Source organism: Bombus bifarius, unplaced genomic scaffold, assembly GCF_011952205.1.
Source record: "Bombus bifarius isolate JDL3187 unplaced genomic scaffold, Bbif_JDL3187 scf7180000009639_frag, whole genome shotgun sequence".
Taxonomy (NCBI): Eukaryota; Metazoa; Arthropoda; class Insecta; order Hymenoptera; family Apidae; genus Bombus; species Bombus bifarius.
Window position 1 is genome coordinate 1 of NW_022885251.1, and position 12244 is coordinate 12244.

The window sequence follows — 12244 nt, forward strand, 5'->3', positions numbered from 1 at the left end:
TTGGCCTGTACCGATATTTTTATTTGTCGTTACAAGTTACGAGGGTATTAAAAAATTGGCCACGAATGGACCAGAGATAAGAATTTATCAGACTTGCTCTCGTAAATTTCAAGACGTTGCATCGGATATTCTTGAAAATCTTTGGACAATGGCCTCGATATTTCGCAGCTTCTATCCTCGAAGCGGAAGAACTCGGCGTTAAAAGCGACAGAACTGGAGAAACCCGGTGACCGCGAGCCTTTCACGCTCTCGACAGATTTCTCATCCCTCGTAATCCTCCCAGTGTCACCCAATTTCCACCCTCGTATTGCGATTTGTTGCTTCCAACGAGGCGACACCTTGTCTTGTGATTTCCTTTTTCGTCGCGTGAAACACGACCGAACACTTGTTCAAACACACAGTTCATATTTATCTAACTCGACAAAACGCCGTGTCATTGAAACAATCGCATTCTTTGGCTTTTATGTAAATTCCAATAAATTATGATAATGTTCGTGGAGACATTATTGCTACCTATTTTATCTGTCGTGATTCAAATTGATTTGTGGCTACGTATGTATATATATATATATTTGTATTTTCTTTTGTTCTTTCTTTTTAATTTATGTGATCTGAGAATTACATTTCTAAGAGTTCGGTGAAATTCGATGCTTTATTTTTATCAGTAGAATCTTCCTTGTCATTGTCAGAGCGCAGACGTTTACGCGTTTACGGAAAGTTTAAGGATACAAAAATACAGAAAAATGTAGAAAATATGCAAGAATATGTAAAATATCGAAAGTACAGTACTTCTAATAATACTTAGTAGCATGCTTACAAACAAATTTCTTTTGTATTTCTTGAAATTGCGTAAAGATTCGCGGTAATTATCGGATTTTTGTCCTCTTTTATCTGCTTTTTTTATTCGCAACTTATACGAGATATGAATTAATATTCAACGACGTGCGCTCTGTGCCACGAAATGAATTATCTCGCGTTAAGACTGCGGCAATTCTTACGTTTGATATTTCATTTAACGAACAGCCGCGCGTTCCTGAGTTTAAAAACCGCCACTCTGAACTTACGCTGAGAATAATATCAGGAAAAGCGAACGAGAGATGATTAGAAAGAAAATGCGAGGAGCAGTGAGGGGGATATTACTAGACTGCGCTTTTTTGTGCAAGTATAGCAGGATGTTTGGGAGTGTAAAATTTTAACGAATGCGTATAATATGAAAAAATATATGAAATATCCAAGGTATAGTTTTATTAAACTTACTTTTTATAATGCTTCGTAGGTAAAACAATTTTCTATCCAGATTCCACTTTCTCAATTATATTTTCAAAAATGCTCGATAAGGAGTACAATTTTCTACCCAGGTTGTACATTTCTAATTATATCTTCCAAAATTCTTGATAGGTGAAACAATATTCCACCGACGATTTACTTTTTTAATTGTATCCCCAAAAATATGGACCTGCTTAACGTTTAGATATTATCATTTTTTTCGTTGTTACTTGATACGGCTAGCAATTAAATAGTGAGAATAAGAAGAATTGGAAGTGCCATTTTCGAAAAAGAATTTTGGTTTTAAATTGTAAATTAAATTTGGTTTGGACATATATGACACAATTTGTATGGACAATGAAGAGTACGAATCTACGAATTTCGAGGTAAAAGTATTGATATATGTATCGATATTTCTGGTCATTACAATATCTCTAATCAATACAAAGTTCTAACTGAATGTTAGAATGTTAAACGTTAAAACGTTTAAAACGTTAAAATGTGTATCGAATCGTTGTAATTCCAAAGATGTCAATTGATGTAATGTAATAATAAAGTATAAAGTATAATAAAGTATAAAGTATAATTTCGTCTGTGGTATAATCTTTCTATTCCATTTTGTTACGTCGCACCGCGAGCAATATGGCAACCAGATGTCACCGGATACTCGCAGCGTATCCTCCATAGTTTCAAGTACCTTCCATAAATCTCCTAGATTTCCTAGAAAAGATCCTTCAAACCAAACAAACGTCTGTTTCTGAAGAATTTCTAAAGACTATTGTCTACCCCGACTGGACAAGGGAAAGTTAGTTTTTCTCACGTATGCTGCAACTTTCCTCCCACTAACCACTTTCTCTCGAGGGCGGTTAAGACCCTTCGTTAATCAATTAACAACGAAGCCACTTCCTTCACTCTCCTAACTAAAATCGTCACCAACAAATCCGATGGTCCCGTGCGCTAGACACACCCATCCTTAGCTGTCCTCCGAGACAGCATCGTCTCCCAAGACAGTTCTGATTTCACATCCTTCGAACGGTCAATATCCTTCCACCGGGTAGGACACACCCACAGATCAGTCACTCATTCATCTCGTACATATTCTCAACGCGAGAATTGATTGTAATTTCAACAAATAAATAAAAAAAAAAAATCTCGTACATACGCACCAGCGTAACTGCCTTATAAGTTGTTGGAATAAACGGTGAAATATAACTTACTATACTGTGTCATATTCATTTAACCACCTCTTATCTTAACCGAAACAGGGGAACGACTACTTCGCGGCGCCGATTCACCGAATCGTAGCGAGAATTTACGCCTCTCGCTACTGCGACTGCGTCTCTCCGCGAACGGTCGTAACACATTGATCGACAGAAGTACTAAACTCTAATAACATAAATTTATATATTTTCTATTTCCCAGCCACCAGTTTTATAGATTTTTCTATCTTCTGTACTACTTTTATCCCTTTTATTTTTTCTTACATGAGATTATTGTAAATTTAATATCATTTGTTCGCAATATTTGTTATTTATCTTTCCTTGAATTTGAAATTTCGCGCTTCAATGTTGTGTGTTGTTCGACGTTTTATCGAACGATGTTTATCGAACTAGTTTATGAATACATACATAATCATTAAAGAATCTATAAACCTTACTAGTTTGTTTTTACTAAGTTTTGTTACAGAAAACATGTTCTCATAAATTTTCAACTTTAATTTATGGAAATTTATTAACCTTAAACTATAAAATCATTCAATGAGTCTTTCCGGATGTTTTTATGTAGTCATAATTTCACATATCAGCACAGTTCCACCAATAGGATAAGAGTTACGTGGAAGTAACAGGGGGAAGAAGAACATATAGATATCTAAAGGTTATTTTTGTCTCATTCAAGTTTCTGTTAACCAGCTTGGAAATTTCCTGTGCTTGTTTCGACTTTGAAGTCTTAAAAAAAAAATTGTAAGTAAATAGTATATATATAGTATATATATCCCGAGTCAAAGTTTCTCTTTATAAATAATAAACCGTTTAAAAACTATATTTTGTATGTTTTTTCCTTATTCATAATTAAATAATAAATATGAAATACTTCTACAGAAAGCCGACATCCTTCAATTAACCGAACAGCAGATGATTTAAAAATTAGTAGTTGAAAGAAATAAATGTTATTACATGTTCATAATTGATCGATAAATTAGTAGTTGAAAGAAATAAATGTTATTACATGTTCATAATTGATCGATAAATTTAAGTATACAATTAGATAAATATAGTATACTTTATTAAGATCTAGATAAAAGACTTTTTTCTCGTTTCTCTTCTCTTACTTAATCACTAAGAGTTATATAACGTTTATTCGATAATTCTGCTTCTCCTGACCTTTCCACAAATGGTTGTTTATATCTCGACATTCTTGATACTTTTAATCAAATTTTAATAACAGTACTTTACTCGTCAGAAGTAAATAAAAAAGCTCTAAGTAGAAGCAAGGATTTACTTACCTTTCCTTTCTCGAATCTCAGTTAGCAATGTTGTTCCTCTTGAAAGATTTTCCAAGTTTCCAAGACAATTTCCACGCTGGTAACATTGTATATATTTCAAGTATTGTGAACCACAGGAACTTGTTGAGGCAATATTGAAGAAAGCAAAGAGAATGAAGAAATTGTAGGAACTATGAGAGACTACTCCTTTCACAACTTATTTTCTCTTCGTTTGGGGGGAAAAACACAAATGAACGTAACGGTTGGTTTCATATACGTTTCAGATATCTGCTACTATCGCATGGAGGAGAATCCTGAAAAGAAGGAAGCGAGGAAGAATCAACTTTTGAACGAAACAATACCATTTTACTTGACTAAATTCGACCAGATTATTGGCAAAAATAAAGGATATATCATTCCTTCTACCATAAGATTTTTTATCCAAATTTAATGTTAAAATTTTTAGTCTGTGCAAACTGGGCCATGTTGTCCATAAAAAATTATTGAAACTTTGTTGCGACAAGACAGCTTTAATTGTTGAGAGCAGAGTGTATCTTTAAAATTCACTCCTGTTAGTTTATGTACAAATGAATTTGCCAAGATTTTCAGCTTTTAGATAATTATTCATGTATCTTCCTCATCAAGTTTGATAGAAATTATTACTATCGTAATCAAAGCAAAGATTAAGATATGTAAAATCATTTCTCTGGATATGACACTCTTGTTTAATGAGTGATAAATGATACCATTCGAAATATCATATTTATATAATATATAATGATACTTATAAGTGTAATCACTTAAGTACAGATATCTGAATTTTTCTCACTGTCACTAACATAGATACGTATTATCGTTCCTTAGATTACTTGACCAGTTTATTTCTTTCATCACTGTGTTATTATATAACAATAATAAATAGTCACATTAAATTAATTTAGTATGATTATGTTGTTTAATAATACGTGTTTCATTGCAAAATATTTAGCGATTGAAGGGCTCATAGGAAACATGAAAATGAAAGAATACTAGAATCTACAGTTTACGATTTCAATTTCTTTAACGAGATATTTATCATATTACACAATTCCTGTAAATGTATTTGTAATTATATCGCCGAAGAATTGTACTTAATTAAGCTATGAAGTTGTGGAATCGTGAGAAGGATTATTTTTATAGAACTGTCTAATTTCCATTCGACATTGATTCAGGATACACATTACTCTTTTTTACATAATACCAGTTTTGTCATTTTTAATTAACAAATACCTCCAAAGGTTGAAGTTTCTAAAATTATCCATTAAATTCTGACAATAAAATAAAAATCCAAATTCTTCCTAAAAAGCTAGTGATCTTTAGTTAAGAGTTCGATTTTTCACATTTTTCAAGGTAAATTAAAAAAATTGTTTAATAGAGGAGGTACAAAATAAATGTATACAAACCTTTTTTCAGACGACATGGGCGGACTTCGTGTTTGCAGCGGCCCTTGAAAATTTCGAGTATATGTTTGGGGCATCAGCTTTGGATAAATATCCAGCTCTTCGAGCATTGAAGAGAAGGATTCATAGAATACCGGCTATTTCTGATTGGCTGATTAGGCGCCCATACACAAACAGCTAAAAAGCTAAAAACGTGTGGAAAAAAGATGACCAGTACACCAGTATATATATATGTACGCTGGCATCGCTATGTTGGTAAATGTTCGATGTTATACGTGTCGTAAAATGTAACAGTTCTATTTAAAAAAAAAAATTTCGTTTCTATGAGTACGTTAAAAGTTTAACTATAAAAAGTCTCATCTGAGCTGTGTTCCTTTATGTGAAGGTATTATTGTGTGTAATATTGTAATCCTTGGTCATTTTAGATCGAGACTTCAAAATCTTCTTGATTAAAATTCTTAAATTTTTTTAAATGAGAATCATTAATTAGAGGACAAAAAGTTGTTTCAATTATTTGAACATTCTGCTATTCATACAATAACATATTTCATTTTAAATTAAAACGAGAATAAATACTATTGTGTATAAATTTAATAGAACGACACACGTGATTTGTAGTCAACACTGTGACAGTTTGTGCAATTACCTTTTAATCGAGTGGAAACGAGAGCATTTTCAAATTTCTATTAACCAACGGTATTATCAATCAATTTTAACAATGATTGAAGGTTGCAAAATTAAATATAAAATGATTTATTAATAGCATACGTAGTGTTAAATTTGCAAACAAGCAGCGTATCTTTTAAGAATAATAAAGACACCAGAAAATAAAGATAATATTCTAATTACATTGCAAATTAATGAATAATTTAAGAAATGTATTTTTGTTATATTAATGTATCACAGATTCTAGGTAAAGTATTAATTTAATTTACTTATTACTTAGGAGATTGTATTTGAAATATAATTACAATTTGTAAGGTGTAATCAGCACACCTTTAAGCTAGTAGATATTTGGTAGCAGTTCTCAAGTCTTTGTGCAATATAGCACAATTGAGTTTAACCGAGTTTAATCCCTTTGACCAGCCAGCTTCCAATTTCATTTATGGCATAATCTCCTGACAATTTCATGCCCTTCAGAAGAAACACAATGTCCTATTATCGTTTTGTGATCGTTGAATATGATCACTCTAGCTTTTTAATCTCCTTTCTATGTATGATGCGGGTATACCGTTTTCTGTTGTTTTTAGATTCAAGTGACGAAAACTTATGAAATGATATTTTAAGTTTAAACTGATCAATTAATTTAATTAATTGATTTATTGTAGCAACAATGGTAAATTGTTTAAATAGAGAAAGAAATTTACAACGAAAAATGTATGAATGTAATATTTGAAATCTAAAATGATAAATTATTGTGCGAAAATAATAAAACTCGCAATGTTAGCACATGGTCTCATTAGAACGTGTTTAACGAGCGTAGCGTAGGCGTGAAAATGAAAACGTTGAGACTCTCGTGGTGTAAAAAGGCTAAATTCCTCATAAAAATACAAGAAATGAGAGGGAACGTTCGCCCTTGAACACATAAAACCAAAAAAAAAAAAAAAAAATAGAAAAGGAAAAAACCACAAATTTTAGTGAAGCTATTTTACTGAAACTTATTATATCATTTTAACAGCAAATATATAAAACGTTGAATTATTTCCTTTCACGCAGAGCAATTTTATTTCAAATTTCTAGCTTCAGAATGATAATTACGTATTTGTAATTATCAACAAGCTTTAAAAATATGGAATATTCAGCCAGATGAAATATAGGTAAAGTATTTAGAAGAAAAAAGATTGAAATGTTTTATGTAAAACGATTAAATTAAGTGGTTGAGTTTGAAAATTTGACTCGGTTTAATAATTCAATGGAAAAAATATTCGCCCTATGAAAAAAAATTCATGTTCCTGTCGATATATCGGCGAGGTGCTCCTCTACTTTCGACTGCTCTGCAATTCAAATGCAATACTCGAATATACATGGCGAAAGAAATGGAAATTGAGTAATTTAAGGGAACCAATTACTCTCGCGTCGACGTAACTTCAAAATGTTTCACGTGTCGGTGTTTGCGAAATGAAGTTCGTCGTTATCCGATTAACACGCTTGCAGATGCGTTCTTTTTGTTGCAAAGTAAATGAACAAATTGTGAACAAATAATGTTTACAATTACATCAAAATTAATGTCCTAAACTTTACCAAGAATTATTAAAAATCCCTGCGTATTGCTTACGTAATGTTGATATTGAGTAGTACCATACATAACCTCAACATTATGATACTTACAAACATCGCTAAACAAGTAGTGCGGACGATGTCGAGTAAGTATTCACTATGTAAAAAGTATTTATAGATAAAAAGTATGGGAAATATATAACCGAATGTATTTAACTTTTCCAACATTTTAGCATTTCGCTTGGCGTTGGTACAACTTGAAGTAAATGAAGTAAAACGCAAAAATGTAGAGCGGGCAGTTTCCTACATTTCTAGCGCAAAAGAGCACAATGCTGATATTATAGCTCTTCCTGAATGCTTTAATTCACCATATGGAATACGTAATAATTTGTTTTTTTTTCAATAATTTACCATGTGTGTAACAACTATATAGAAAAAAGTAAAAGTAAATAAATTACCTTACCGTTTATACTTCCATAAAGATTGTGAATTGAGTCGAGAATATAGGATTTCCCCATTTTCATGATTATCGTGATTTTTGTATAAATATATTTTTTAAGATACTAATAATTAGGTGCTTATAAATTAGTATTATCAATTATTTTGCATTTATAATTCCGCCTCTAGTATAAGTGTTAATTGAAAACTAACTTTATGTTTCAAAAAGTACTAGCAAAGTCGTTGAGTAACAAGCCACTGATGCTAACACAAATAGCATTGTCGTAATTAAATATTTCTAAATATTCATTTTTCATTTTGAACCTGTAGAAACAATTTATTATATATACTATTAGCTAAGTAATTGCATATTTAATTAAGTCGAAATATAAAACTTAGTTATTTTGATAATTTAGAAAATAAAAAACTGACAAAAATTTCAATTTAATTTATGGTTGGAACAAAAGACAGTTATTTTTCATTAATTGAAATATTGCAATGCAGAGTACTTTCCAAAATACGCCGAGAGTATTCCTGATGGTGAAACGAGCGTTGCTTTATCGAATGCAGCTAAAGAAAACAACATCTATGTAGTTGGTGGTACGATGCCTGAAATAGAGGGCGATAAATTGTACAATACCTGTACTATTTGGGGTCCCGATGGAACTTTGATAGCAAAACACCGAAAGGTAAGTAATATATTCCTTTATGGCTTTGAATTTGAAAATATTGGGGTGAAGAAAGTGACTCTATCTAGGAATATACATTTAGGAATATACACAATTTAGGAATATACATATGTACATACGTATACTATAACCAATTCTATAATTTACGGTTTATAAAATACGTTATGATACGGGAAACGCTCATTTTTGTTGTAATGTGTAATATAAATTTTTCACATACGAAAATACTTATTTTTTCTCCTTTTTAAACATTATTAAATGATAAGATTTTTAAATAAAAGAAAGTGATAAAAACGCTGTCAGTTATTAAATAAAAAATAATTAAAGTTTAGGAGTTGGTAACTTTGATATTAAATTACAAAAGTTGCAGCAATAGAATTAGCGACTACATTTTTATGTTATTAGGTACATCTATTCGACATCGACATTCCTAATAAGATTACTTTTCGAGAGAGTGATTCACTCGGTCCTGGTAACTCCCTAACGACGTTCGATGTGAAGGGCTGCAAAATAGGTATTGGCATTTGCTATGATATTAGATTCGAGGAAATGGCACGCATTTATCGGAACAAAGGTACAGTAATTTAATCGATCAATACTTAACTAGCAAAAAATTAAATATCTTTCTTAAATATATTCTATATAAAATTAATATAATCTGTAACTCTGTATAAAAAGAAGCTTAATTTAAAAAACCAGTATATTTGCTGAAAATGAAACAAATAAAAGAATTAAAAGCACAATAAGAGGACTGTCCTCGCATATTCAGAAATGATGGAATGTGAACCGTGCAACTACGAAGTTAATTGGTATTCGGTGGCTTCATATTTCCTGCTTCTCTGGGTTAGGTTGCCAAATGCTGATATATCCAGCGGCATTCAATATGACCACTGGACCACTGCACTGGTCATTACTTCAGCGTTCCAGAGCGAATGATAATCAATTATACGTTGCTTGCATATCACCGGCTCGTGTTCCTTCAGCAAGTTACGTCGCATGGGGGCATACACAGTTGACCAATCCCTGGGGAAAGATTCTTTACGATTTGGAAACTCAAGAGAATATGGCAGTCACCGATATCGGTAATTTACAGCTTAAAATTAAAAGCGAGAGACCCATGATGTAATTAATTTTTAGTCTCGTTAATTTATCGATTTAGCCATCTTCCTCTGTATTTGTTGAATTTATTAGTAAGCATTACTTATTACTTCGTATGTTTCTTTTTTCTAACAGATCTAAAAGTTGTTGAGGAAGTAAGGGCTCAGATACCTACATTTTCTCAGAGACGTACAGATTTGTACGACACTGTCTGTAAGAAAGAGTAACTCTACACTAAAACAGAAAATGTTTTTTTATAATATTTCTACTATAATATCCTTTTTTTGTGAATTATTACTAATTTCTTATCATTTGTACTAAATGAATGACTCAATTAAGAAAACCAAAACGTTATAAATAATAATCTGTATATCTTGTGTATCAACATGTAATTGGATATTATAATAATATAGGAATGCTATAATAATATAGGATAATAATATAGGAGAATAATAATATAGAATAATAATATATAATAATAATATGCTTTTAAACACCTTTAATATCGATCACATAAATTGTTATAATTCACAATGATTACGCATACATAAAAGACCCCTTGATAGTAAAATTTACGATCAAAAGGCAATTACGTATCGTTTAACAACATTTAATTTATAACACCTTTTAAACATTTAGACAGATTAACACATAACACTTCTTATATATAAACATCAATTCGAAATTATCAGCTTGGAGAAATTGGTCGATTAATACCTGTAGATTGTCTGTCTCGATGAAAGACTTAAAGAGGTCGTTTTACTAATTACAATAAGTAATTTCGACTTCTTTGCGCTCTCTTTTAACGCATTCGAGACCGAAAGAAATTCATATCAGTCAGTAGGCAAGGGTATAATATACATATTTTATATATAACTTATGTAGTAATGTATATATCATGTTAATTTCATATTTTTTTCAATATAGAATTATTATACATATATATAATAATATAATATATATATAATAAATAATATAATATATATATATATAACTGTACATAATACATTATAGAATAACATAGTATATAATTTTATATTTTAAAAATATGAGGCATACTATTTAAGATTGTCATCGATTTAAAATCAAAGTATGAAAAGGATACCCTGGAGAGAGTAAAACACAGAATCATTCCAACTAAACATTCAGATCGTACCGACACCTAGGTATCGTCTTACAATTAAATCTCGGTCTCGAATTGATTAAAATGAAATACATACTTGCAGCTTCAACATCTTCAATATCGAGGAGATTCAAACTTTACAAATAAAAGCGGCCTGTTCCCCTTTCCACGACAGACTCTCATACCATATCCGCTCTTATCCAGGCTTTTACTTGAAACCAGCAATGCGTTCATTTACAATTTAAATTTACCCGGACCATCCACTGAATCGTCAGCCCTTTATAAATATATAATGAACCCAGAACATGTGCCTGTGCCCCTGGTATCGGTGTTCGGCTTGTGATGTTCGTACCGGAACCTTCGCACAATTTCAATTTGTCACGCGTGAACATCGATTCTTCCAAGGGTCACAGCTTTATGCGGCTAAATCCTTTAGAACGATTAAAATGATACTAATGATATGGTATTTTTTACAAAGATTTAACATATCCATAAAATAGGAAGTTTCGTGCTCTCCTATTTTATATTAATTATAAATTAATAAGTTTTATATGTGTTATTTATAGATCTAATAAATTTTGTATTGGTTTACAGCAGGTGCTCCGGGTATAAACAGACGACAAACGAACAAATAGAAATTCAAACTATTGTCGTTGTTTAACTCGCATGGGACTATAAGCTCGAATTGGACTTAAACGTTACGATCGTCGAGAATAATTACTATGTGTACCCTGTACGACGGGCAGAGAATCTTAAGTTATTAACGGCAATTCCTTTGTGCATAATTCAGGTTTATTAACAACCTGTAATGGATAATCATCGATGAACTCTTTTTGAATAAAGTTCACATTTATAAAGCAAACACTATAAAATACGACAGGACAATTGTAATCGATAAATAACATTTTATTAGGATATTATAAGAAGCTAAGATATCGAGGTACATTAAAATTGAGTCCGCTGCAACCCTCATGACATTTAAAATCCTACGCGTATATTGAGTAAAGTTGTTATATTAAATATAATCATATTAAATACAAGCTCGTCCGCTGGATTCCCAAATTATTTGGTTAAATACTTTGAATACGAGAATACCGAGTGTTAACCGTAGTAAATCCTCTATATGGTATGTCTACTTTGCTATCTTGAATAGGTAAATAACATTTCACTTTAACGCATTTAACCAATATTAATCGGACAAAATTACACCTTTAATATATTCCGATATTACAATAACTTACTTTTTTCTACGTCAATGGACACGAAAGACGTTGAGTGAGGAATTAGAACAAGTGTGGATCGTTGGAAACCACTATGCTGCGGTCTACCATTCGTTTTACCCTATATATACCACGGAACAAAGGATAATTTTCACCGGCTTGGCTATGGCTACTGGTGTGGATCCAAGTATTCGGGCCATACTAGACGCTATGCAGAAGCAGAACGAAATCAAGTTAAGAAAACTGTTAAAGGAGACTATTAAAGCAGCGAC

The 12244-nt window shown here is 31.5% G+C and overlaps 1 long non-coding RNA gene across 1 annotated transcript; it reads left to right on the forward strand.

Annotated features, from left to right (window-relative positions):
- Window positions 1-9572: 9572 nt before the first annotated feature.
- Window positions 9573-11847, forward strand: LOC117215470. The gene is made up of 2 exons (XR_004489127.1): window positions 9573-9613; window positions 11347-11847. It is a non-coding gene; the product is annotated as an uncharacterized LOC117215470 (long non-coding RNA).
- Window positions 11848-12244: the final 397 nt, after the last annotated feature.